General features: G+C 46.0%; 1 protein-coding gene across 2 annotated transcripts in view; it reads right to left on the bottom strand.

Annotated features, from left to right (window-relative positions):
* Window positions 1-10,665, bottom strand: part of LOC109997906 (neurocan core protein) — a 109,929-nt gene extending 99,264 nt beyond the window's left edge. For both annotated transcript variants that reach the window (XM_020652567.2, XM_065956208.1), the window contains exon 1: window positions 10,298-10,665. The gene's annotated coding sequence lies outside the window, so the exon portion shown is untranslated. The remainder of the gene's footprint in view (window positions 1-10,297) is intronic.
* Between the last annotated feature and the right edge of the window lie 1,250 nt (window positions 10,666-11,915).

Here is an 11,915-nt window from a genome sequence, read left to right as displayed (position 1 = left end):
CTCATATTCTCTGTCCTCTGGTTCCTTGTTTCCTCTGGTACCTCATATTCTCTGTCCTCTGGTTCCTTGTTTCCTCTGGTACCTCATATTCTCTGTCCTCTGGTACCTCACATTCTCTGTCCTCTGGTTCCTCATATTCTCTGTCCTCTGGTTCCTAGTTTCCTCTGGTACCTCCTATTCTCTGTCCTCTGGTTCCTCATATCGTCTGTCCTCCGGTTCCTCGTATTCTCTGTCCTCTGGTTCCTCCTATTCCTCATATTTTCTGTCCTCTGGTTCCTCATATTCTCTGTCCTCTGGTACCTCGTATTTGTAATTTGTAGATTTAAAATGTTTGCATGAAAGCGTTCAGAGATTTAGTCAAAGCATGAGCATGGAGTGAATGAAGGTGCTCCAGCCTGAGAGTGGAGTAAGAAAGTCATTGAGTTTTTACTTCTGATTTATTGGAAGCTAATTAATCGTCTTTACAGCGGAGCGCAGCGTGAGCCAGCAGGCAGACAGGATTTATGATATTTCACCCTGCAGCAGAGAAACAGGACTTCTAATTATTTAAACTTTGAGCCGACTGAGGAGGATTTCAGCATAGCAGAGCTTAAAGCAGATATGAAGTTTTATTCTTGATGGATCATCAGTATAAAGCACATGAACACACAGAGGTCATAGAGAGGGTTACATTAAGTCTGACTCATAGTCCAGTCAGCTCTGTTCAACAAGCTGTTGTTTTCACTGAAATGTTTCTATCTTGCTGTTCTGCCATCAGGTGCAAAGGTGAAGTGTTTAAGAACTAACAACAGGCCGTTGTGTGTGTTCAAAAAACAAAGAGGACGACCAACACCGTCTTTTTATGCCTTCATTGGAGAGATTGGACAGTGGATAGAGTTGGAAATCAGGGGGAGAGAGAGAGAGCGTGGGGAATGACATGCAGGAAATGAGTCACAGGTCGGATTGGAACCCCGGGCCACCCGCTTGGAGGACTAGACTATGTACACGGAATGCGTGCACTAACCACTACACTACCAGTGCCTCAACATAGACATAGGTAGATGTATGACCTGACACAGAAGGAAATAATCTCTGAGGCTGTTCTCTAAACCTCCTACTGTTAAAAATACCCTGATTCTGTAAGAATCTACAGTCTGCATCAGAGTCCTTCTGTTTCCCACAGTGCAAAGCGTCAGGTCAGGGGTCGACATGACGGACAGCAGCGTCCATCGTAACAGAGGAAATAATCACAGTCAGACCAAACCACACAGAGAAACCTCCAGTTATCTTTGTTGATTCTCTGAATCATGAAAATCTCTTGTCAGCTCAACCGTGTTTGACGTCAGCTGGGCTGTTGTTTATTTCCTCATTCTAAGACCAGAAGCCAGTGTACTGCAGAGTAACCACCGACTGGAGGTCAGACTACAGACTGCTGTCTGTACTGTGACAACAGTAACTATTTGAAAAAACAGCCAAAGACTAAAGGTGCATTTGTGTGTTGTCAGGAAAGCGAGACTCCGAGTTGGTAAATGCACATGAAAATCTGCTCAAGTCGGGACATCTTCTCTGAAAAGAACGAGGCGCCCAACTTGATGACTTGACGTCCTGTCTGTCATCAAAAGATGTAGAAGATGTTTAGTTAATGTTAAGATACTTTTCATTAATTCATGTATTGCACATCATCGTTAAGGTGAAATATAACTCGTAACATTCACACTTCTACTTCTTCAACTTCTTCTTCTTCTTCGTAGCGTCCACACTGATGACTTTCTGAACTGAACACACTGAAGTCGGAACAACACTTGAAATCAAAAGTATCTTAACATTATTTAAACATCTTTTGCCTGCCATGTTGATGACAAATATGAAGTCAAGATGGCAAGTCGGGGACCTCGTTCTTTCTTGAGTCCAGTCCTAGTTTTTGTTCATGTTTTATTTTCCAACTCAGAAACTTGTTTTTCCGACGTGTCCGACACCACATGCACACACACTGGAAGGGAGGAAGTAACACTAGACATGATACACAGGAACTAGAACTACAAAATAAAACAAAAAACTAATACAATTAAAATGAACACGAAGAGAAAGGAGCAACACGATGGAAGAATGAGACACAATAAAAAAAAACATGAACTCTGAAATCAACAAAATACAAACCTCAACGAGAATGCATCGAGGCAGTAGCAGCAACATGAATCATCCCGCTGATTATGAATGTGAGAGCAGCCTCCTTCAGTCACTCTGCAGGGACCTCCTGCTCCCACAACAAACACAACGCACACCGTGACACAGAGGTCGCCATTCATTTTAATTAACCCCCATTTCTGTTTTTAAACCGCCTGATGTTCACGCCTTTCCCCTGTGATACTTCATATAGAGATTAGACACCAAACAAACACTCAAGTGAGGACGCAACGACTCATTCAAATATCAGAGTACCGGCGTCCCAATGTGACCTGGTCCAGCACGAACATCATGACTGTAACAATGGAACACACGGTTTACCAGGCGTCAAAGAAGACCGGCGCTAAAGAGCAAAAAGAGGATTGGAAGAGGAGGGAGGAGGAGGGGTTTGTTTACTTAAAGTGAAGGAGATTGTTCTATAATGAAAGAAGCAGTTTGTTTGTGTTTTTCAAAATTATGCAGAATATACTCAGGGGCGGAGCCAGACTTTATTTGGACTGGGGGGGCCGGACCGGGACACTGACTTCTACGGGGGGACCGGACCAGGACACTGACTTCTACAGGGGGGGCCGGACCGGGAGTGTTAGGAAGCCTGGGCGATAAATTTAAATCTGCAATTACACCACCCAAACTCCAGGGGGCGCCTTAAATGCGAGTTGGCACCAAGCCAAAAAAAAGGGAAAATGTTACGAACATATTAATTGTGATAACATTTAGGAACACAAACATTCACACGACTGATTTTTTAACCCTTTCTATCTCCGCTATGAAGTCCCTGAAGCCTCTAACAAGACAAACAGTTCAGGATTTTTTTTTGGGGGGGGGCACTGGGAAGGCCAATCAGATGTCTGGGACACCCCTTGGCTCCACCCCTAAATGTACCATGTGATCCGTTCTTACGCCCTGTAAGAGTGAAAGTCACGCTTTAAATTCTCTCTCCTTTCACCTTTTGTATTTCAGCCAAACTGCCACGATGAGAAATGTTAAAAAATAAAACAAACAAGGTTTTATATTCACTTAATTTCCCCTCCTTTCTTTAACAAAGACTTCTACTTAAGAGCTAACATTTTTTTTTTTTTTTCCAAGATTTATTTTTGGGCATTTTGTACCTTTATTGGAGAGATAGGACAGTGGATAGAGTCAGAAATCAGGGAGAGAGAGAGTAGGGAATGACATGCGGGAAAGGAGCCACAGGCTGGATTTGAGCCTGGGCCGCCCGCCTGGAGGGCCACAGCCTCCATATATGGGGCGCGCGCTCGAACCACTGCACCACCAGCGCCCCGGAGCTAACATTTTAACGTCTTCAAACTGTAAGAAGAAGAAGAAGGAGGCACCACAGGAGGCCTGCAGAGCCCCGGTTGTGTCAATGTCTGGTTTGAATTCATGATTGAAAATAAAAGAGCAATCAAGAAGCACGAGTGGTGTTTCGGCCTCTTGGTTAAATAGTGACCCTGATACGATGCAGGACGGAGGAGGGATGAATGAACCATCATCGTATAGCTCTATGACTACACTCACATTCTTAGAGCACACTTGAGTGAAGATTCACTAACATTAAGCACCCCTAGACCCTTTAAATCCAGATCTCTCTCTCTCGCCTCAGCAGAGAGTGAACGCGTGTGTGCACTCACACAAGTTAAGGTAGGAGGAGGTCGAAGTCAAGGAGAGTTTTTTTAAATCAGCGTGCTGGGAGAATTTCTTTCAAGCACCGACAGCAGAGCACGCACGCTCGCTATTTGGAGATCGTTCAATTCTCAGGTGCTCGTCTCGCGCTCCAACAGCAAGACAAAAGAGCGAGAACACGGGAGAGGATCCTCACACACAGACAAATACCCACTGAGAGCAGCGCTTACACATCCACTCCACAGCTCCAGACGGCTTTCAGTTCTATCAGGAAAGTTTAATGAGACAGATAATGGTTGCTAGAGAATGCCTCCTCAGTGCGGGACGGGGTAGGGTAGCTCTTGGAGGTCACAGTAAGGATGGTTTCACATTAAGGACCCGGGCCCAGATCAGAGTGCGCTTGACCCCAAAGTCTGGTTCATTTATTCAAATGTACTCAGCCCAGCGATGAGGGGGCTCAGCCTCAGGTGTTCAGCCCTGCGAGCTGCAAAAGGAAGTAGTTTCCTGCGTATGATCATACAGTTGTATGTGTTAGGAGTTGGCATGTGTGTTCTTCTGTGCGTGACAAATGCAGCAAGCGAGGATGCAGCCAAACGTAACGAGCCACATCACATCCCGGAGTACATGAAAGAAAAGCAAAGAAATGAGCAGAGGGAGTTTTACTACGACTGTATCTTCAATAAGAAGCTGTTCTGTTTCCTCTGCTGCTCTCTGCTAAGCTGATGGGACTTTCATGTAACGGCTGGATTGATGAATACAGAAGAGTGAGACACAGTGACAGACAGACAGACGGACAGACAGACAGACAGACAGACAGACAGAGACACACACACACACAGACAGACAGACAGACACACAGACAGACAGACAGACAGACAGACAGACAGACAGACAGAGACACACACACACACACACACACAGACAGACACACAGACAGACACACAGACAGACAGACAGACACACACACACACACACACACACAGAATTTATAATCTTATTACCACCAAAAAAAATACGAAGTCCACATTAAAATCAATTTAATAGTTGAAATGTTTCATTCAGCACCCGAGGCGATACAGACGAGATCAAAGAAACAGCAGAGAGACATCTGAGTCTAATCAGCACAGGTTAGAGACGCCATAAGTTCACTCACGTTCACACACACACACTCACACAGGCTGCACCATTCTTTCACAATTATTTGTCCGAGTAATGAGATCCCGATTCTGTCAAACAATTTTGATTCTATTTGTATATTTTACAATTAATCACACACACACACAAACACACACACACACAGACACACACGCGGACACCCACTCATGCAGTAGGCAGTGATGTAGTCCCTCTGCAGGTGAGTGCAGCTCTCCTCACAGCCTTCAGAGCTGCAGCAGCTTCTTCTGGATTTCAAAGTGGAGACAGATCTCTGAACTGTTCGACTTCAGCCAGCTGTCTTCTTCTTCTGCTCTAATTCCACTGCCAACTTCATCTTCGGCCAATTAAATTCCACCCACGTTATCCTCATTCATGTCCTAAGCGCCACTGCGGGGAGTCATGAAGTATTGACACGGATCAAATAGGCAGGGAAATCTGTTTTGAACAGCACATTTTTAAATTCAAACATCTATATATATATGGGGTCAACGTATGGATTACACCAGTAAGGAAGACAAAAGATGGCCATATCAATATTTAGTCTCATGCTCCCCTGGTAAGTAGTCACTGGGAAACCCTCTGAAGGAGAAGACTCCTGACACATGGCTAAACCCACATGGACTACAAATCCCATAGTCCACCAGCTGCTCCTGCCAGCAGGGTATCGGTGTTGTCTCCTTGTCCAAATCGGTAGCCCTCTTCAGACCGCCGTTGCAAGCCTCCATATTTACACCCTGTGATGTTCTCCTTCAATCTGAATGTCATGGCGGCGTAATGGGGGGGCGAAGTGACCCCGTCCCGTCCCGTCTTCAGAGGTGGTAACAGAGGCGTTACAGAGGAGAGACGGGATCAGCTGATCCAGCGGGGGAGAACAGCGCTGTGTGTGTGTGTCTGACTGTATGTGTGTGTGTGGAGCTCCTGCTGTGCCGTGGCTGGGACGCCATTATTACGCCGTTACAGAATCAGTATGAACGTACAAAGACATGACGACGGCTGAGCTAAGCTACGGAGCAGCTTCTGCAGTCTGAAGAGGGGCGACTCTGTCAGCTTGTTGTTGTCTTGTAGTTTTTGTGTCAGCCTGCGTCATGTTCTATAAAATGCACAAAGCAGCATGGTACAAAAACAAAAACACAAAAAGACACTTTACCACATCAATAAAAAAATCATGATCGAGTCTTTGGCTTCAGAGACCGGAGAGGAGGATCAGATAATCTGTTTCTCAGAATCAAAGAAAGAACTGATTTACTAAATAAACTGTAAACAAACGTTTTGGGAGTCAAAGGCTTCCCCAATAAAAGCTTGACAGCCGTCAGTGTTTATCTGAATAACAGAAAGAAAAACACATATCGCTCGTGACACCATTTGATATAAGCTAAAACACTCCATCAAACAGGAAGTCAGCATGCATGAAATAGCTTGCAGCTCTCTTCTTTTACTTAAATATGTCTTGTTCCCCCTAAGCTTTGGCTCTAATTTCTCTCCGATCGTGAGGGAACCCTCCAAACACTTCAACCTGACAACACGCTCGTCTCCTCTGGGAGCTGCGGCGCACAAGTGGAAAACATGGACCATCTGTGGTCGTCTCAAACTCTGCCTGTTTAGCAGCTCATCAGAGTCTGACAGAGAGAACTCAACAGTGATTCAAACATACTCGGTATCCTTCATGGAGGAGGTGTCTCTCAGTCATTCAGTGTTTGTTAAACATGTACGAGGCACACACACACAACAGGCCGAGCTTCAGGAGCTGTCCGGTGCTGAAACCACATAAAGAGCCCACAGGGAGCCTTTCTTTTTCCTGAGGATTAACTGAGACAGGAAGACACGGGCGTGATGGAGACTCTCACAGCTGTGCAGTGTTTGCTTCTCCTCCAGGCTGTTTTTAAAGAGTGACTGATGGAGACACACTCAGATCCACTGACGATCCACCTGACTCGCAACCAAGTCTAAGCTCTAAACCCAACCTGGGAGACAAAGGAGAGGCCAGGAGACGAGAGAGGAAACCCAGCAGAGCCCCCAGCCCCTCCTCCAATCACTGCAGGACCCTCCAATGTGTCCCTGTCATTAATTCAGCAGACACAAACTGTTACCAGATGTCATCATTTATTCATAGTATTTAATATGGAAACTGCTTTCTTTGAATACATTTGGTGGGAGAGGGGTGCAGAGCTGTGTTTGAGGAGGAGAGGAGGGGGTCTTTGATGAATATTCATGGGGGGGGATCGTGGCAAACTGCCCCTTTTTTCTGCCTCTGTGCCTCCTGGGCTTTGTCTGCTCTCACTGTAGTCACGCTGGCTCAGGCTGAGCTGCTCGCGCTCGGCTCCTGGTGCAGCGGCGAGTCCAACATGGCTTATGCCAGACTATTAAGTTATTAGCCAAGGCGACACTGCGGCTCCACTCCATCTGCTCTGCAGTCTAAGGGATTCTCTGTTGGGCAAAAGGTGCAGCCTTTATTAAAAACATGCAAAACCCTGTTTACTGGCAGTGCCATGGCCTATGAGGAATGTAGGAATATTAATGTTTTCTGTTCGCTAAATCTCAGTTTATTGTTCACCCGCTTGGACACTATTCAAGTGCAAAATGAAATTCCTGCCCATTCAGGTCTTCAGCTACAAGTGTCTGCACTACGCTGAGCTCAGCCTCGCAGAGAAGAAACATTACTGAACGTGTGACGACACAAACGCCTGCAAAGAGCAGATTGATCCGTCCAAAATCATCCAATCCAAAGTCAGTCCCAGTCTCTGTTCCTTTCTTAGTCTTGGTGTCTTTGTCTTTGTCCTCAGTTGGAGTAGACCCACGAAAAAGCAGTGCACCCTGCTCTGAAGGAATACTGCTCATCCAGAATGTGCTGATGTGAGCCTGATGTGGATGAGAGACAAACACAGAGACCTTCTACAACATGGATGAGAGGCTGCGAGAGGCAGGAGGAAGCAGAATGAGTAACAGACCAATTTAATGTGAGCCAGATCCTGTTAGAGCAACAGGAGCTTGAAACACTCAGGAAGTAAGATCAGAGGTGAGCAGGAGCTCTCACACACACCTCACACACGCCTCTCTGCAGATACCAGCGTGGCCTCAAATATTACGCCTCGTTCTGACAACGCAGCGGTCAAGTTCAGTCAGGATCATCAATGTGGAAGAGGATCAGAGAGAAAAACATTTGGCAAACGACAGTGTACAGATACTTTGTGTGTGTGTGTGTGTGTGTGTGTGTGTGTGTGTGTGTGTGTGTGTGTGTGTGTGTGTGTGTGTGTGTGTGTGAATCAAAGCCTGACAGTAAGCAGGCAAGTAACTGTTTCACAAACTGCCTGGTTGAATCCTTGCTTCATTTCCCACGAGGTCATGAGCGACTCTGCTCCTACTGTCAGCGGCGGTCTTTACCCGACGTCTGACTCACTGATGTCTCCTTCAATAAAGACAAACAGAAGACGGAGGAGGAGCAGACATGTTTTCAACCTTCAACCCTCAGCAGGTCATCATAGGAGCACACACACAGAGGTTCATGTTGTAGAACACAACGCGGTACCTGTGCTCTGACCTCCACGCTCATCACCGTGCTGAGGTGAACTCTCCTTCCACAACAGATAACAAAGAGAGCCATTGGTGGGAGAGTGAGCACCGTCCAACATACTGTCTCCACTTTCTCTCTGTGACAACACTGACAGCTCGGCTTCACTGCTTCCACTTCCTCCCTCCCTGCAGCTCATTGGTTCTCCAGCAGCCTCACCTGGACGCTCAGACAGAGCAGAGGAGATGATGTTTGTTTTCTGAAAGAGGTCAACGATCATCAAAAGGATCAAGACAGCACGCTAACCTTCTTCAGTTTCATTTCTACCCGGGATCCGAGCCTCACGCCACACTGCAGGTTTTAGTGGCTGCATACACACACAGAAAAGTGGAAGCAGGTGTGTCACAAAGTCTGAACACAAAGAGAACTTTCTCTGACAGAGCCGGGTACAAAACCAGACAAAAAGTCCAAAACAACTGGAGGAAGAAGACAAAGGAAACAAAGAGCGGAAACACAGACAACAACACAGGTTGGTATGACGTCTATAGCCTCGTTCCTTGTCCAATCGTAGGCGAGTATTTCTGAACACATGTTTGTTTTGACCTTTCGTACACAGACGGTGTTTCAGGTCTCTGTGAACTCTCGTTTAGTAAAACTCCTTCCAGGGTGAAGCTGTTCAGAAACTCTGTTTCAGGTGTTTCTGTGCAGATGATGAAAACAGAGTTCTGTTCTTGTAACGTCAAGCTGTGCACCGGTTTCTCCTCCTTTCTGTGAGGTCATCGTGCGACGCTGTCTCTTTACATGAGATTAGAGCGATGGCAGACGTAACCAAACTAGCGCTGGTGCTAAAGATGCTAATTGAACTTTTTACACGCTCACACATACACACACACACACACAAAGTTACTCTCCCACTATGTGGACGAGCGGAGACGCCTGATTGGACGACGGAGGTCACTGCTGCTTCAGACAACACTCTGACCACACAGACCACGCCTCCAAGGTCAACGGGTTTCGACGAGACCAGGTCTGACAACTTTGAAAATAAAATGGTCATTGCAGAGGAATGGCGAGGACATTTCCACATGCCAAAGACGTCGTTGTTGACTTGGCGGGTTCATCACGCATGTTTTTATGTTTTAATGTGGACAAAGATGTTTTTGAAGTAGTGGGTGGACGGGATTATTTCTTAACACGGAAAACCTTAGTAAAAAAAATAAAAAAATAGTATAAAAAAATACCCACCTACATGTGGACTCGACCTGAAACAGAATGTAACGATTGGATACAGGTGAGACAAGACGAAGGTGAAACTGGTGAGGGCCAATCAGAGTGGAGGGAAACCAGACAAAGGGAGGAAGTGTGTGTGTGTGTGTGTGTGTGTGTGTGTGTGTGTGTGTGTGTGTGTGTGTGTGTGTGTGTTAATGCACAGGTTGGCATTAGCCCTTGCATAATTCAGTGTCTATTTAAAACAGCAGTTACATTTTACACCCTGTAAAGAATCTTAACACTCTTCAACACATCGTTTAGTTTACAGTGACTCCTTTCAGTGTGCAGCACCTCAGGATGTTCACCTCTCAAAGGTTCAAACAAAAAGCAGGCTGCAGCTTTCACACTTTATGAATCCATCACAATGTGGACATTCATGACATCATGCAAACAGGCCAGAAGGAGGAAAGAAAGTCAAATCATTCTCTAACGACAGCTCCACACGTGCATCCTACAGTGCAGGGTGCACCTGCTGGATTAGATTTTCATTCAACACCCCTCAAAGCCGTTAAAAAAAGATTGACTGGTTATAATATTTAACATGCATATGCCGGATAGAGAGGCTGAATAACTCGCCTTCACCTTTAGAAAGAAGTGAGGTCCAGTCCTGAGGAGTGAAGAGCGACGCTGCAGCCTCACAGGAGCCGCTGTGAAACGGGCCAGCTGGCGGTGCCAAAGAACGACGAAACATCCAACGACGCGCGCATATCCCCGCAAGTGCGGCCGAAAAAGAATCAGTCCAGGGTGGCCGGATAAAGAGAGAGAGAGAGAGAGAGAGAGAGAGAGAGAGGCAGACACTGCGAGGGCTCCAGGTGTCGTTTAGCATGCAATGAATGAATGAGTGACCGTCTGCGAGCAGTGGCAGAAATTACGTCGGAGAGGAGCCGGAGCGGGAGAGAGTCAAAGTGGTGTTCACCTCTCCAGCAGCTGAGCGCTACTGAACAAAAGAGCGCTCCGCAGGCTCTCTATTCAAATGGCAGGAGAGGGGAGGAGGGGGAGGTGGGAGAGGGAGGAGGAGAGGGAGGAGGAGGGGGGGATTTGGTCCTGATGTTAGCCCAAAGTCAACACGTTCTTGCATCTAGTTTTCTCCAAAAACCAAAACCGGATCATCACAGAAATGTTTTCTTAAACTAAATAAATTGGTGACGTGTTGATATTTGTTCTACATTTTTTTAGTGTGATAAATGATCTTGTGTGGGGGCCAAACACTCACACAGCTATTTGTCCTCCTTATCCCTTGCTGAACTCACAAATGCAGAGAAATTAGCATATGCATTCTTTTCATTCAGGCTAGACTAGCTTAGTGTGCTGGTGTTCTGTCCAGATGTGCTGCCTTGTACCTCCTATAAAATAATGCTCCCAGAACAACATAACCGTATATTTATTCACCACTCACTCCAGAGTCTGAGGAGGGGGGACAAGTGTGGGTCAATACTCGCTGCGTTTTCACTCTCAGGAAACATGTTTTTGATACTCGTATGATGAGAGAATGAGATATAAGAGGGAGCGTTTCCTCGACAGATACAAAAGCCCCTCTCATGCTCCCAGTCCTTCACACATGGCAGCACATCTGGAAGGGTAGCACATCTGGATAGAACACCGGGCCATCCAAACACTCTGTGAAATAACCCTCACTTAGTCCTGACACGCGCACAAGGTCATCTGAACTCTTCACTCATTGGCTCCTTAAGTTACAGAATCACCTTTAGAAATCCTTTTTATCAGTCCATAAAGCTCTCTGTGGTCCAGCTCAGAGGACTTCTCTGACCAGGGCCTCGGGTCATCAGGAGGAGGACTTAAGTCTCACCCAGCATCAGATGTTGTTTTTGAATTTGGTGATTTTTTAAGATGATTTAGGTGGAGGCTTCAAACACGCTCTTTGAGTTTTCTGCTTCTTCCTGCACTGTATATTATCTGTTTTTGTTATTTGTCAATTAGAGACCGGTCTTCAGTTACTGTGGTCCCTCTCTCTCTCTCTCTCTCTCTCTCTCTCTCTCTCTCTCTCTCTGGAACAAGCTAACTGCTAAAATTGCACAAGAACATCCACAAAGTTTCTGCCGACAGAGTATTAAAACATCAAACATTTTGAGTCTTAGAAAACATGCACTGCTTGTTTGGTGTTCTAGCATTCGCAAAGAAGATGTACAGAAATATAAAACTGTACCTGACTGTAGGTAGAAGGATGCTACCTTCGAGTGTT

Source organism: Labrus bergylta, chromosome 6 (genome assembly GCF_963930695.1).
Source record: "Labrus bergylta chromosome 6, fLabBer1.1, whole genome shotgun sequence".
Lineage (NCBI taxonomy): Eukaryota > Metazoa > Chordata > Actinopteri > Labriformes > Labridae > Labrus > Labrus bergylta.
Note: the sequence above shows the minus strand (reverse complement) of the source record. Positions and strands in the feature narration are given on the sequence as shown.